At 43.2% G+C, this 16367-nt stretch overlaps 1 protein-coding gene and 1 non-coding gene across 6 annotated transcripts in view; both read left to right on the forward strand.

Moving 5' to 3' along the window:
- FHL1 (four and a half LIM domains 1) overlaps positions 1–16367 on the forward strand; it is a 61428-nt gene that overhangs the window by 19886 nt on the left and 25175 nt on the right. For all 5 annotated transcript variants that reach the window (XM_032619301.1, XM_032619296.1, XM_032619306.1 and 2 more), the window contains exon 2: positions 4129–4202. The gene's annotated coding sequence lies outside the window, so the exon portion shown is untranslated. The remainder of the gene's footprint in view (positions 1–4128; positions 4203–16367) is intronic.
- Positions 8510–8582, forward strand: TRNAE-CUC. The gene has a single exon. It is a non-coding gene; the product is annotated as a tRNA-Glu (tRNA).

A 16367-nucleotide genomic window follows, 5' to 3' on the forward strand; every position in this document is an offset into this window, starting at 1 on the left:
GAAGGAAAGACCTTTTATTACTAGTTGCAAACCTGTAACAGCAAATTTGATACTTTAAAGCGTTCCATATATTCCAACGCAATATTTTAAAATGGTCACCACTCTAACTTCCTTTCTGAAGGAACTGTAAAAATCTAAGGATGAATCTAGAAGGATCACAACTTGAAATGTGTAGTATATCTAGTAGATACCTTTTAAAAATATAACCTCTCTTTTCCCAGACTGAGTAAAGATAAAACCTTTCTCTTTGCAAATTTTGAAGAATATTATATCATATAAAATAATAGATGTCGAAACTTGTGTGGAATAAATGGTCTTCCAGACATAGTATAGAGTATATTATACTCAGTCTAAGGACACAAAACTAGACTTTATTATATTTCTATAACATAATATCCTCTTGGATTTTGTTTATTAAGTTAATGTGCTGGTAAAGACTCGATGTTGCAGATCCTGATTATGTTGAAATTCTTAAAATGAGGCATCTTTTATCTGAACCGTTTATTTATACCAATTAATTATTTTGCCGGATAAGAGCCACTTTATCAGTTCTTCTGCTAAAGGAAAGAAGTCAGTGGCCATCTCGTTTGTATTTCCTGCTGCGTGTTATGGTAACATTTCAAATGTGTTTTTGGATGGTGCAAATGCCGATGTCTCTAACGACCATAGCAGCGGGAGCATTTGAAACGAAGCAGGATAAATGAGAAGTCTAAGCGGCTGCTCAGTACCATCACAACCATCACTAATTAAGAAGATATTTGGGGTTCACTGCTCTTTGGTTTCTTAGGTAGGAGAGAATATTCTGAAGGACATGATTAAGGAACGGTTACCGTGACAATCGCATTCAAAGAGTTAGAGGAGACAGTGAATCTGTGGGGCTCATCCATTTGGATTGATTCAACTGGTCTTTTAGATTCATTCAAACAGCTGTTGTCTCTGGATTTTATTTTCCACGTAATTCACCCAATTGATTGGTGATTTGGGGATCATTTAAGCTTGGCTGTCCATAGTGATAGGATTGACAGTGTCTGTGACCAAAATACCATTGTTAAACCTGAAGGAGAATGATTGTGTGTGTTAAATGTCACTAGAACACAGCTTCTGGCTTCTGGAATAACATAAATGGTTTGTCTAATTTCACTTATTAATTCTGTCAGGGTGGGATAAGATTAACGTGATTTGTTTTAAAGCATGACTGACCCCAAAGTGTTTGGGTCTTATTTTGGATCACTTTGCTGTCATCACATTTTACCCAGTGTGTTTGGCTGCTGTTCTGTTTTTACTCTTTGACTTGCGCAATGTCATCAACACAATTCGTGTTATGTCTGCTCGGAGCCACAGTTACACACTGCAGATTGAAAAGTGTACACAACTCTACGGCTCTGAGTGCCTTTATCCCCAACTCAGTGTTAAGCAGGACACAGTAACGTGAACTGGACGTAGAAATGCTGTTAAAATCTTGCTGTACGTTTTTATCTCTCTTTGTGGGCTAGTTCTTGATGGTCAAACTCTGAACTGTGCAACTCAAGACTCCTCTGGCAGGGGCCCAAGTTGGACCCCCATGCGAGAGCTCTGCCTGCTCAGCCTTTGGGCCTTTCTCTCTTCTGCCCTCTAGAGGCCATCAGGGAATATGACATTCAAGGACTTTCTCTGCGAGGGAGAGCTGGCATCTTGGTGCGGTTACTAGATGCCAAGTTCTCTGGCCTCCCCTGGCCCCATCAAAGCCTGAATTTGCAGAGGTAGGGAGCAGACAGAGAGAAGGAAGGGAAGGTACTGGCAGGGTTGGGGTCTCAGGGAGGAAGCTCTTCTGGTTCTTTAGAGAACGGGATTCCTTCAAGTAGAGCCCAGCGTGTATCAAATCCATCTCTAGGAAAAATTGGTTCTGGAAGGGTGAGTAAAATGGACTAGTATAATAAGGCTAGAGTGTGATGGATTCAGGTTCAAAGTTTAAGTTGGGTTCGATCTAAGTAGGGGTATATTTGGGGCCAGGTATCTGCGGCAGCATATGAAATGGTTATCCAATTTTGATAACCTTTTCACTCTGCGCCTGCTGTAATAGTAGTGTTAATTACGTATCTGATATTCGATGAGTACCTTGTATGCGTGAGGCCTTGTTAAGTGCTTTATATGCACTGCCCTGTTGCCACCTTACAGCCTCTCTGTGAGGTCAGCTAACATGAGGTTCGCAGAGGTTGTACAGTTAATACGAGGCGGGGCCATATGTGAACCCAGGCAGTCTGACCCTGGCGCCCTTGCTATGAACAGCTGCGCCATGCTTCATTCTCCCCGCAGCTGCATGAAAGGGTGTGGCACCTTCTAGAAACTGAGTTCTGTGTGAGTGGGGTGTGGGTGTTGGGAGAAGAGACTTAGCCAAGGCTTTTGTGTGTACATACCATGCTGAGTCCCGGGAGATAGAAGAGAAAGCAGGGATTTCTGTCCCTGTCACCAGGAAACTTAAAGTCCTGTAAGACAAATGAGGTATAATATAAAGCCAATGCTGCATTATTCATATGATAGAATAAGAAAATATTATCTCTACTTAAGTATAGGTGGGAAGGGGACTAGAAGGTATTCTATTGGAGTCAGTCACTTTCAAGCGTTTGCTTTTGAAAGTTAGCTCTTCGTCGCTGGCACAAATTTGCCTTCCTCTGGGCTTTTTTTTTTTTTTTTTTTTTTTGCGCGGTACGCGGGCCTCTCACTGTCGTGGCCTCTCCCGTTGCGGAGCACAGGCTCCAGACGCGCAGGCTCAGCGGCCGTGGCTCACGGGCCCAGCCGCTCCGCGGCATGTGGGATCTTCCCGGACCTGGGCACGAACCCGCGTCCCCTGCATCCGCAGGCGGACTCTCAACCACTGCGCCACCAGGAAAGCCCCCTCTGGGCTTTTGATCTGGCGGACAAGACCCCTGTCCCTATAGTCAGCAGACTTGTCCATTTCAAGTTTGGAAGAGTTGTCTTCAACTGTGACAGTTGTCATTAAGGTCTCTAAACAGATAAACCCATTAGCCTATTGAACTAACTGGACCAGGTACTTATTTTCCCATTAACAGTAAAAAAAAAAATCTCTCACCCGCTGCTTGTTCGATGATCGGCCTGGAACCGGTTGGTTGGGGCGCGGGGGGCAGTTATGAGCCTGGTTATAATCCTTGGTTTATGTTTGCCTTATTTCATTGGGTGGATGCTTCTTGAGCGCCTCCTGTGTTCCAGGCACTGTTCTGGGTGTGGGAATAGAGCGGTGAACAGAGGAGACGGGGCTGGGGGGGGGCCCTCCTCTCTGGGAGCTGTCTTCTCCTCAGATTTCATTTGCTCGTGTACATTTTACAGTTCATATAAAAGTGCCTTTGGTGTGTGTTTCAGGATTTCACACGTTGGGGATGATACAGTGATCACACTGCCTTTCTCCTTAGCCCCAGCCAGTCCTTTCTGAATGATGGGGGGTGGCTAAGGTGGTCATGCCAGCGTGCCCGTGGGGAGGCCTCGCGGGTGCGGAGAGGGCAGCGTGTCAGGGTGTATACCGTCTTTGTGTCGTGATGGGAAAAGCACAGGGCACACCTGTTTCCTAGGCATGCCTACCAGCCTGCGTCCTAATCCTGTTGTTGATTGGAGATAACTTCAGTGGTCGCAAGGCACCTCATCTCCATGGCAACACCTCTAAATATTCCTCTGGTGACTTGTGCTCTACATTCTGTCTGGATCTGAGCCCTCCTGTGGCAAAATATTCTAGAGCTGTTAAAAGAGGGGGGAAAAAAGGCTCAACTAATAAATCTATTCTAAACGACTGAGTCATTTGTTTTGATTACCCGGGTGATTGCCAAATGTTAATTTAAAACTGAAATAGGCCATGAGCTCACTCCGCTAACAATGCTGGGTGTTTGAGCTAATACAGCTTGATAATGAGGGGGCCAGATCCACTGCCGGTGCGAATGTTATATGATAAACAGACATTTGGGGAAATATGCAGAGCATCTTGGCAGTTTTCCTTTAGCTCTAAGGGTTGTAAATACAAAGCAGAACGTGTTACCGTGAGCCATTTCAAAGGAAGTTGATTTTTGTTTTTGTTTTTTAGGAATTTCTAACTTTTCTTCTGAAAAGGTAACTTGACCTCTTGGTTCTCATTGTTTCCTAACTTAGGTACGTCGGAGGTTGTCATCAGCTGCGTCCCGCCCTCACTGAATACATCCCGTTCTGCACACATCCAGTGTGAGGTAAGTTTTCCGAATCGCCACACATTCTTAACGCTGATCTCCACCTCCTGGTGTGTGGTGTTAGGCTCAACGTTGTACAGAGATCTCTGTCTGTACCGTAGCCTTGAAGGGGGTTTGTTTTAATTGAGCTGAGCGACATCACCGCTTACCCTAGATACTGGGTCTCTGGGGAATGCCTTTTCAAGGGCAGACACATCTCATTTGCTTTTCATTTGGGGGCATGGAACGTGAATGTGGCAAGCACAGCAGGATGGTCAGAGGCCCGCTTGAGGGTGTAGCTCTGCTGGTGCCGCTGCATGAACAGTAGGGAGCAGGAAAGCTGCGTGGAGCAGACCCTGGGCCGGAGCCCCGCGAGGCTGGGCCGCCCGGCCAGCTGTCAGGACTCTTCCGCCTGGGGTGAGCCGAGCCGACCTGTGGAGCTGCCACTGCAGAACCTGGTGATTTGGAGTGTTTCCACGGAGCCACACTAACGTGGGCCGCCAGATCTTTTTTCTCGCTAGGACTAAAGTTCTAAGCGCAGCCGCGTGGGTGTGAGCAGTGGGGTGCGCCCGGCCTTGCATTTAACATGCCCTGGATAGGCGTCCTCCGTCCTCTTCCTCTCGCCTCGGCGGCTTCTGGACACTCTGTGATGGTGCCGGCTTACTCATTTCTCTCTCTTGAGAGATAGGGGACGTTCACCTTTGGATGTGGAAAGGAAGGGAGTCTGCAAGACGGTTCCTCCAGGCACAGTGTAAGGGGCCACGGTCTTTCTGCTTTCCTGTGCCCCAGTCTCCTTGTGTTTATAAGAGAGGTGGTGACATTTGCTGCACCGGACCACTCAGGATTTCCACTTGCATCCATCGAAAGGTTGCTGCATTTTTGCCTTCGCCTCCACCCCGCCCCATTCCATGCTCAGTCCCACATGCAATGTAGGGCCTTTTATTTCAGTTAGGGTTGCTGCTTCCTAGGTGGTGAGAGTTGCCTTTCTTACATCTACTCGATGCCGGATTCTCCAGAGATTTTAAAATATATATGCAAGTATATTATATTAAATCCTAAATACAACTATAAAATGTAAACCCTAAAGAGTGAAAAAGTAGGACAGCTTTTTAGAAGTGTTTAATCTGAATTTGATCGATTTCATCCATTACGATGGTCGCTGGCAGTCGTTCCCAGGGCCTGGGGCTTTAAACTGGCCCTGTGACAAAAGCTTCGGCAGTTTCTCTCAGCTGTCAGCCTCAGTCGGCTCTTGCATCTTCAGATTTAAGCCCCGGCATTACTATCATCCACAGCCTTCACCTAAAAGGGTTGTTTTCAAACTTTTTTTTAAACGATAAAAGCCTGTCTTCAAATAAAAACAAGAGGTCTAAAACCCCAGCAGAGAATACCCAACCAGAACTGCCTGGGCTCAAGTAGGAGGCTGCGACCCTTCTCCTCCAAGGAGCCCTAGGGCAGTTGAAAAGCAGTGCCCTGTTTAAGGAGCAGAGGTTTCCACTCTGTGCCCTTTCACAGCTCTCACTTTTATTTTTCCACAGCAAGAGAGACTAGATTGTTTAAGGACATACACAGATGAGTTAAAAACATCCTCCCATCAACTGAGTTGGAAATGCTGGCCAGGTGAACCTTGGCCATTCGCATGCATTGTTTGCCCTGAGTTATTCCACAGCAGTCTGCAGCCTTGACAAACTCTTGTCAGTAAGAAAACTTTAATAGAAACTATGTGTACAAGACTGTATTCCTAAAATGGAACATTTTAATTTGAAGTCCTTTCAACACATATTTGAAGTGGTTTTGTGATATTAAGGATACCTCAATGACATCTTTAATTTGACCAAAACTTAGCATCTTTGGGTTTTCTTTTAGAGCAGTGAGTTTCTCAAGTGAGTTAATGAAATAGAATCCATTAAATTCTGTTTCACCGTGACAGAAGTCTATGGAATTGATGTAACACAGTTCAACAGTCACGATACAGTGGTATCTTATGATCTTTCTTCATTTCTTTCACTCATTCATTCGTTCAGCCCTACTGTGGACTAGGCCAGGAATGTAGGAGTGAGCAAAACAAAAAGAATGTGATACATTTTCGTCTGATATTCTTCAAGTATAGGACATCCCTAGATTACTTTCCTTTTGCAGAAGAGGAAACTGAAAATTGACTTTCCTATTTAAATTAAACTGCCCAGTATTGAGTAGACCAGTATGGGTTCAGGCGTACAAACCAAAGTCCCTGTCCCCAGTCTGCTCCTTGAGCCTGTGAATTATGCCCCCTCCGTATAAGCGTGTGCAAATAATAAAGGATGCCTTGATTCCTGGGGATGCAGCTGTGCCTGGGACCCAAATGCCCCCCAAATGAAAGCAAATGTAAACTGTATATTTCACACTCTAGTTTTTTAAAGTTTATTTGGAAAAATTGGACAGTTTAGGAAAATGGACTCTGCAGTTTCCACATGAGGATATATATATTTTAATGGTAATGTGTCCCGTTTTATGTTCAGTACAGCATTTATCACAGGTAAACTTTATAATTCAGGGACTTGAAATTGTTCCATTTGGCTGCCCTTTAGGTATGGAATTACTTGGAACAAAAACTTGAACACAACATAATTCTTAATGCGTACTTGAGCTGGGTACTCTACGTATTTGTTTTTGTAGTAGAGACGATATTGTTAATGAGACATTTCACATCTAGGAAATATTTGTATCATTGACATATGGTCACTTTCATGATTGATTTGGCAGTTTTTAATATTCACAAAACAAAATTTTTAAAAGCAGTAGTCATAGTTATTTGATTTGTACCATTGATCTTTTTTTTTTTTTAACTTGGTTGACTTTTTTTTTTCCCTAACATCTTTACTGGAGTATAATTGCTTTACAGTGTTGTGTTAGTTGCTGCTGTATAACAAAGTGAATCATCCCCATATCCCCTCCCTCTTGCGTCTCCCTCCCACCCTCCCTATCACACCCCTCTAGGTGGTCGCAAAGCACGAGCTGATCTCCCTGTGCTATGGGGCTGCTTCCCACTAGCTGTCTGTTTGACATTTGATAGCGCATATATGTCAGTGCCATGTACCATTGATCTTGACGTGACCTCTCTTTCTTGGTGCACAGATGGGTCACACAGGCTTAAAGAGTTTGGAAACCGTCCATCTGGAGCTAAAGTCTGAAACTGGTGGGCTGGATCTGGCACACAGAGGGGGTTCCTTTAAAATTTTAAGTGAATTGCCAAGCATTTAGAAATTGAGAGATTTCACATTTTAAAAAAAATGCAGATTTTCATCTTCTCTTGAGATATCAGAAGATCTGACAGCATAGAGCCTGCATTCCTGTTGAGCAACGCTAGGCTGGGGCCAATAGCCGCTGGATCTTTAGACAGAGCATGAACTCTGAAACTTGCCACGGTCGCCAGCGCTGTGTTTATCTCCTTGACACTAAGGACAAGGGTCAGGTGCCATTATCTGAATGTCTTACTCATTTGTAAGACCTGCTTGGCTCTTACGTGCATGTGACTTTTCAATCCCAGGACTGGGTGAAATTGCGACTACAAAGTTAGAGCCATCCTTCCTTTCAAAACCTCAGCACGTGAATTTTCAGGTGCATGGTATGCTGGGTGATGTTCATTTGAAGGGGGTACCTTAAAAGGGTTGAGGGTAGACATCTGAGGGGAGGGATACCTTCTGATGGTGCCTGATTCAGAGCAGGGGCATCAGCAGAGCTGGGGGGAATCCCGTGGTCTACGTCAGTGCTTTTCAGCCTTTAACATGTAGATTCCGGTGCAGCAGGTCTGGAGGCGGGCCTGAGGTCCTGCAGTTCCAACAAGCAGCTGCTCATACCATGGCTACTCTGAGGACTCGCCTCTTTGAGTGGCGAAGGGGACTCTACCCTAAAGCAGTCCTAAGAAAGAGCAGTCATGCAGTGGTGGTTCTAAATATCTCTTCCTTGGGCCTGAGAAAGAGAAGGAGATCTTAACCAGGCTCTTTGGGGTTGAATCTTCATTAACAAACCTGGGTTCACTTCTGGTTGCAGCAGGATAATTTTTTTTAGTTAATTATTTTTAATACAACATAGCCTGTGTAAAAGAGAAGAAGTCCAACTTTTACTTTAAATCTTGTTTTAAATTAAGTGCTTCTGATGAAAAAGCTAGATACGTTAAAGGTCAAGAATCATGAAGTAGGAATTAGAGCTTTAAATTGTATAATTATGGGAGAATATATTTATGAGAGACTCCTAGAAACTTATTTAAATAAGACCACAGAAAATAGGATAATAATCAAATCCCTGGAAGTATGATAACCTTGTAACTATAAAATGATATAAGTCAGGGGAATTCCCTGGTGGTCCAGTGGTTAGGACTCCACACTCTCACTGCTGTGGCCCCAGGTTCAATCCCTGGTCGGGGAACTAAGATCCCGTAAGCCACGCGGCGCAGCCGAAAAAAAAAATGAAAGAGGTCAGAAAGGAAAAGATCAATGGAATCAAATATATAAAAATGTGCCGAGAGAGTAGATCTTAAGTATTCCCACTACACATACACAAAATGGTAACTGTGAGGTAATGGCTGTGTTAACTTGATGGCAGTAATTATTTCACAGTGTATGCGTATGTCAAGCCATCACACTGTATACCTTAAATATGTACAGTTGTTGCAATTATACTTCAGGAGAGCTGGGGAAAAAATACTGAAAAGGAAAACACAGAACAAAAGGAGATGCTCCATAACTGTTGGCTGAGTGAATTGTCCAGTAGGTAGACGGGTAAAAGACATTCATGTTCTATCACAGAGTAAATGAATGCATGAAAAAACGTTCAGCCTCACTGGTATGCAAAGATGAGCATATTCAAACAGCAGTGAGGTTACATTTTCCATCTGTTAAGTCAACAAACACAAAAAGAAAGCCCAGTGCTAATATGGTTACCTTGGAACCAGTAAACACTTACTCATTGCTGGTAACATTGTAAGTTGGTAAAAAGCTTTTTGGAACACTATTTGGCAGTATATGGCAAAAGTCACAAAGATTGGTACCCCTTGATCCAGTAATCCTATCTGGGGAAGTGTTCGAAGAAACAAGCTGTTCTAAGAAAAGAAAAAAGCTGTGTGTTATGGATATTCCTCACAGTGTTATTTGTAAGGATAAAAAATTAGAATTTAAGCATCCAGCGTTAGAGAAATGGTTCATTTATTCAACAGATAGTTTTGGTTAAGTAACTATGATATCTCTGTGAAGTGGAATTCCATGAATTTGTTCCAAATTAAAATTTTGATGCCTGCAGAGCAGTATGAAAGGATCCGTATAATACAGCCTTACTAAAAAATGCAGGATGCGACATGGTATATGTGCTCTGATTATTACCTTGTGAAGTGATGTGTACGAATGGACAAATGTAAGTAGCACTCTGAGCTTTTGTTCGCGTTGTTGTCCTATTGTTTGTACATTTTGGAGGTTGAGAGTCTTCAGCTTTGACCTCCTTACATCAACGCCACATCACAAACAGTGATGTTTCCACTGATCACACAGTAGGTGCTTAGTAAATAGCTGTGAAACATGATGAGGACTCCTGCTCAGGGCCTAAGCGCTGAGTTCCAGTGGTATTCTTCCTTCTTGATTGCTTTGTTCCACCATCCCGAGCCCCCCTTTTGCCTCCTGTGGTCGGTGGAGAGGCATCTTGGTGTCCCACGTGACAAAGTGTAAATGTCTGTCTCGGAGCTTCTCATTGACGTGCAGCAGGGCTGGGGCCCGGACCTTCGCGTGCCCGGGTTCCATGTTTGCTGCAGTAGAGCCTCGGTGGAGCCGCGAGGAAGGACAACACCCATTTCAGCTTCTGGTTTCCTTCAGCGAAGCAGCAAACCTCCACCTCAGTGTCCTGAGCCTTCTCCCAGCGCCCCCTCCCCTCCAGTTGTGTTCCCCATCTCCCTGCTCTCAGTATACTTTTCTCCTTTAATTAGGTCGGTTACTTCATGTCTGTTTTTCTTTTTTGACATGGTTTCCTCTGGCTGTAGCGCCACATATTTTCCCCATTTGTCATTGCCTCTGCAGCTTCGTGTTGCAATCGTTTTTCAAGTGGAACAGAGAGCACACTGCTGAGGGGGGCAGCTCTTGACTCTTTGCCTGCCCTTTGCCTGCATGAGTGTTCCTGTTTCTTTTGGGCCTAGTTCTGTTTGGTTTTGTAGTCTTCATCGTCAGTTATGTTTGGACTGAAAGATACTTAAGTAAAAATAACGGTAAGTCAGAGAGATGTCTGGCAAAGGTGCAGCGCATTTGCTAAGGTTGCTGGTTTATTTATCTCCCCTGTCTCTATGGTGACTAAATCCGGGGCTGGGATTTAATGGACTTAATTTTGACCTCTTGTACGTCTCCTGACTTTCCCAGCCTCTGATATAGAAGGAATTCACTTTCACTATAGGAGAGAAATTGCCTCACTTAGAGAAAGGGTCCTGACTGGACTCTGGAAAAGTGGTGTCTCCAGAGTCTTCGATTCTTCTGCTGTCTTTGATCCGAGTTCATGCAGCACTTGTAGAGAAAGTGGGGAAGTCTTCTAGGTAAATATGCGCGCGCGTACACACACGCACGTTACCAGTGGCTCCAGTACGGTTCCCAAATGACCACGTGCTCTGCCACAAAGGGAGAAATGAATTCCTAATTTTACTCACATGGTGTCAGATCATCCGTTCCAAAGGACTAATGGCATATGTTATGGACAACAGCCTTCAGGGGACTCTTTGAGTGGCCCGCACTTGCTTCCAGACACACCACCCGTCAGCCTTCCTGGCCAACCCTGGTCCTCTTCGTGAACGGTGTTTTCAACACCAAGTGCTCTCTGTCAATGGACCATAACTCAACCTGCCCCCTCGGATAAGAGTAGCATCAGAATTGGGTATGCCTCTTCTGTAGAGCCAGAAACTTTCTTGCTTTAAATAAAATATGTACACTTGAATTATGTGAGGCCATTGCCTGGTTCTGTGCTAGCCCAATTCCTGGAGTTTTAAATTCACGTAGTTGGCTACTGTCAGCAAGCCACCTGAATGAATAGTCTTTCAAGTCCTTTAAAGTGATCTCTGGGTGTTTTGTTAATCCTACTATAGGCAGTCTTTTAAGTTACTTGACCATTTTTTTTTTTTTTTTTTTTTTTACTGTTAAGGAAATTGAGGTTCCCTGGGTCTCACATTGAAGAAAATATAGGTATCAATAATATTTCCCAGGGTCATGTCTTTATTGTTTGTTAATGTGGGTAAACTTTCAGTGAGAACTTTTTATAAGAGAATCTTTTCTAAGAATATTAAATCAATGGGAACATTGATTGGATATTACATTTTTTTTATTTTTAAAAAGTATCTCCTTTATCCATTACAGGACTCTAAGTCTTCATGCATAGAAATGTTCGAACCATGTATCAGAGTTCAAGCGTATTAAACCGTGCCCGTGGAAGTCCACAGTAAAGGTTAGGTTTGACTAGGATTCGCACGGAAGAAGTCAGGTTTGGACATTGGAATTCAGATCTAGTGTTCTGTCCATACCTAATTGATGTGAAATGAAGACATGGATCTCTGACCTCTAAGGTAGCTGGAGTCAAACCATCTTGAACTTGAGTTGGTTCAAATGATCCTTTAAAACGTTTTCTCCTCTTCCATATGATGCTTTAAGACTCACAAGGACACTCCAGTCTTAGGAAGTTTAATAATATACCCCAAATCGAGTCAGAGTGCTTTATTTAATGCTAGTGTATACTGTGTTAGTTTACTCATGGATAATTTATCTATTTGCAAGTCCTTTCATCCTCTCTAGGAACAAATTCACATGTGTGAATTTTCTTTAAAACCAAAACAAAGGAGTTAGTAAATGATTAATAAGGATTGTACAAAGACTGAGACAAGAGAAGCGACTTAAGTGCCCTTACATTCTTATTCCTCGATAAAATATTAGGGTTCAGGTCTGTCATCAAGTTCAGTTCCAGTCCAATAGGAACTTGTGAATACTTAATGTTTTTATTAAGATTTTGTAACATCATAAGACTCAGTGGATATGGAAGTTGTTTGAAGATTTTCTCCATCATCAACTCTTCTATTAATAGTACAGAGACTTGAGAAGCCAACAACAGATGCTCACTTGTGAAAGAGATCCATACTTGTGAGACGAATGTTGGATACTCATAAAATTCTGGGGTTGAAACCTTGCTCGTGTGCCTTATAACCGTGAACTTAGAAAATTTATGAGATTAGGGCCATAGCTAAATCATATACATTTTATTTATGGTCAGTACGATAAGCATAGCTCAGGTCAAAGCGTTTTGAGAAATCAAAACGTTAAGGCCCAAAGCTGTTAACAGTGCTCGAGGAAGAGCAGCAAGTACTTTTATTCCCATCACTGTCACTGTCACCATCATTATCATCGTATCAACCTTGTGTGTTGAAAGCCTAGTGTGGAGGACTGTGCTAATAATAGTTGTAATTTATTTCCTCATCTCTTTAATTCTTAATATTTCAGTTTTGTTTAAACAGCTCTAGGGATCGAATCAATTTAAATTTTAAAGGGAGAAAGTATATAAAAATGTACTTGGAATAGTAGCCTCATTCTCCTGTCCTGTCAACCAGATAAGCTTCCCCCTTCGTATAACATCTCTCACTGAAGGATCTCCGTTTACTGGATGAACCGTTAGTTTCTGTAACAGTTCTTCACCGAGGTAGGAAAGCAGTGGTCCTTAGGTAGTTCGGTGAGAATTTGTGGCCTTTGCGGGTCTGTGGACACCTCTTAAACCGTGTGATACGTGTGTGTGATATGACCATTTTTATACCTTCTTCAGGGCTATGAATTAATAATTTACTTAAGATATTCCAAGTGTTTCTTTACCAGAACCAGTGGAGTTTTTTTCTGTGGATTCTGGTGACGGGCTTGTGGGCGTGGTTCTCAGTGTACGTGCCTAGGGGATTCATAATCCATAGCGTCTTTTGCTCACTAAAGTGGTTCAAGTGCTCACTAATTGGAGAGGCTGAGTTCCACCCTTGGCACCGGGCTCACGTGATGGGTTTGAACCTGGAAGCAGTACAACATATTCTGTTATTTGTAGCCTGTCCTTTATGTTCCCAGCTGTGTCCTCTGTATCGTCAGTCCTTGTAGACTTTACATAGGATCTTGACCCGGCTCCTTTGGTCCTCTCCTGTGCGCTCTTTTTTATTACTAGGACAATCTAAGGCGCAAATTGAGTCAAGGATTTGGTTGGGGTTACTGCCCTAAATAGTGCTCTCTTTCCTCAGGAAGCTCCTTGGGAGCAAGAATTACTCATGATTTCTCTGGTGTCCTCCAAGTCATTTAGGATTTATGCCAGAGGCATTTCCTGGAGATACAGTTAATTAAATGAAAGGCATTTTATAAATTACAAACCATAGCATTACTGTGGTATTACATAGGACGATCTCAGGATCTTTGTTTGACTTCCTGTTCCTCTAATCTCAGTATTCCTGACATGGTTGGAGCATATTCTTGAATAGAACAGTCCCTCCTACCTAATCCCTTATAGCATAGCATCACATTTTTCCAGCACTTTGTTATGAAGTTTTTCAGACAGACAGGAAATTGAAGTTATACGGTGAACACTCCTCGCCCACCACCCCGACCCTATAGGTAAACATTTTGTTAAATTCGCTTTACTACGTACCCTCCGTCCGTTGGTCCCTCTTCATTTCTTGGCTGCATTTCAGAGCAGCCCGCGGGCATCCGTACACTTTACCCCTAAACACTGCAGCATGCGTGTCGCTGTGTGGTTGCAGTTTTGACATTCTTAGCCCTGCTGTCAGATTTGCTAAGATTCTGGCATTTATTTTGCTGGTGGCTAGGAAAAGATGGCAAGTTGAATGTGAAATAAGCTCCATTTTCAGACCCGGGGGAGTTTTTGTTTCTAACTACCAGCAAGTGAACAAACACTTTGTATCACTGCCCCTTTTCTCCCACTTTACACGGTCACATTATTTGGACTGTGGAAATTTGAAAGGCCAGTCTAGGAAATAAAGTTGAGAGTCTGGTTTATATGAGTAAAAGCGGAGAATTGGGGTTGAGGATAGCGGGGCAGGAAGTTACCAGCGTGATACCGCTTACTTATACAAGGTCTCGAGAGGGTTTAGTGGCTCTTTATATCCCCCAAGGGGGGTAGATTTAATAAACACTAACAGTACAAAGAGAGGGTCCTTCTAACCTTTTGGTTATATTCCGTGGAAGCCTAGAACTCATAGAAATGTTTCAGAGGTTTCACCAACATTTAAAAATCTAACGTGAATTAGATTTCTTTAGAAGTGTATCGAGCTATTTAGAAAGCACTGATAAAAAACAACAGACAAGACTCAACTGTGTTTTGTAGTAGATTTTAACATACTGGAGAACACTTACTGAATGACTTTAAAATAAGTAAAGGTTATTCATGTCAGCTTAAAATAAAATTTTGAATAACACGTGTCATTCATCAAAGTCAGGATAATATTTCTGTTGTGGGAATAAAGGCAAAAGGTCTTCAGTGAGACCATTACACTAAAGCCATGGTGTTAGGGCATCGGCCTGCAAAAGCTGAAGTTACATTTTGGTTTCCAGTTACAGTGAGCACTTATCCATCTGTTATATTTAGATTTTTTTTTCTAGTACCTTTAGGAATCTGGAAACAGACAAGTATATGCTTTCAACTTGAAACCACCATAAAAGGGGAGAGGTAGTGAAGAGGCCGGAGGCTGGCTCCAGTGTCATCCCTCTGATGGGGCTGTGTGAATGGATTAGGGAACCTTTCGAAAGGTCTCCCTCTTGGCCCATAGCTCAGACCGCTCAACACAAGTCTGAAAATGCATGGGTGCAGTAGTACGGTTCGTTATGAGATTTTCAGGGCTTCTTTGATTACGCCCGCAAAGCCTTATAATGGCTCTGGCAGATTTCTTTCACTTGGAGGCCACCGTTCTCACTTTGGTCCCTTTGTTCTGGGTGGTACCACATTCTGTGCCTGTATCTAGGCCAGTACCTGCTTGTTTGCAGCTGCAGTTGATTTTTAAAATGTTTGCTTATCTATATTTTATTTTCTCCTAACATTTTATTGTGAAGATTTTCAAAGTTGAAATGATGTTGCAGTGAGCACCTGTATCCCCAGCATCAATGCATATGATTTGGGGATGCATTTCAAAGTAAATGTGGCAGATTTCACCAGTCAAATAAGTTCATGTATTTTACACACTTTGAGTCTGGCTTTTTGAGCATTATACAAGCGTGCCTAAGTTGGCATCGAGTCCTGTGAAAGAAGCTGTCAAATAAATGCCCCCTTTTCACTGGGAAACAATTCAGGAGCCTTTCTTAAAAGTCACAGATTTTCTGGGGGGACTTCCCTGGCGGTCCAGTGGCTAAGACTCCACGCATTCACTGCAGGGGGCACTAGTTCGATCCTTGGTCAGGGAACTAAGATCCCCGCATGCTGGAGCACGGCCCGAAAAAAAAAAGTCGCAGAGTTTCTGGAATTCTGGCATGGAGTTGGAAAAGGATACTGGCTTATTTTGAAATCTGAACTTTTTCGTGACTCAGACGTTGCTGACCTCTTGATAGAGAACGGGGCTTATACTTGTAAATTTTGTTTTCATCCTTGAGACAGGAGCCAGATAACTTCCAGTTCTTATAGAGAGGCAGGATCATCTTTTAAAGTGTTACAAAATACATGGTGTTGGTCACTCCAACAAAACCTGTTATATTTGGAAAACAGGGGAGCCGTTAACTAAGGACTAGATTTGGTCTATGCTGGATCCCATCCCAAACCCTGGTGTCAAGGTGTTAAGTGCAAATTATTAAAAAAAAAAAAAAAAACACACTCTTGTTACAGTTGGAACCGTGAGACCGTGCTGGAGATGAGAGATTTTAGTGTGTGGCTTTTACCCCCTTTATGCGGAAAGCAATCCCTCCATCCTTGCAAAGCTGCGTCGTTGTTCCCTTTACTCTCAATCCCCAGAACCTTGTCCAAACCCTCTCCCTTGGCCCCGGGGGGGCTGGATGGGTGTATTTCCTTCTGGAAGTCTTCCCTCACGCTCGCTCCTGAGTTAGCTGGCGGGAGATCCCTTAAAAGCATTTCCCCCTATAGGGGCTAATCCTGCAGTTTCCACCTCAGTTCCAGCTGCTGTTGCCTGGGTAGAAGCAGATCTCTGCGATGCTGCCAATCTCTGGACCTTCCAAGAATATTTAA

The sequence above is a fragment of the Phocoena sinus genome, chromosome X, assembly GCF_008692025.1.
Source record: "Phocoena sinus isolate mPhoSin1 chromosome X, mPhoSin1.pri, whole genome shotgun sequence".
Classification (NCBI taxonomy): Eukaryota; Metazoa; Chordata; class Mammalia; order Artiodactyla; family Phocoenidae; genus Phocoena; species Phocoena sinus.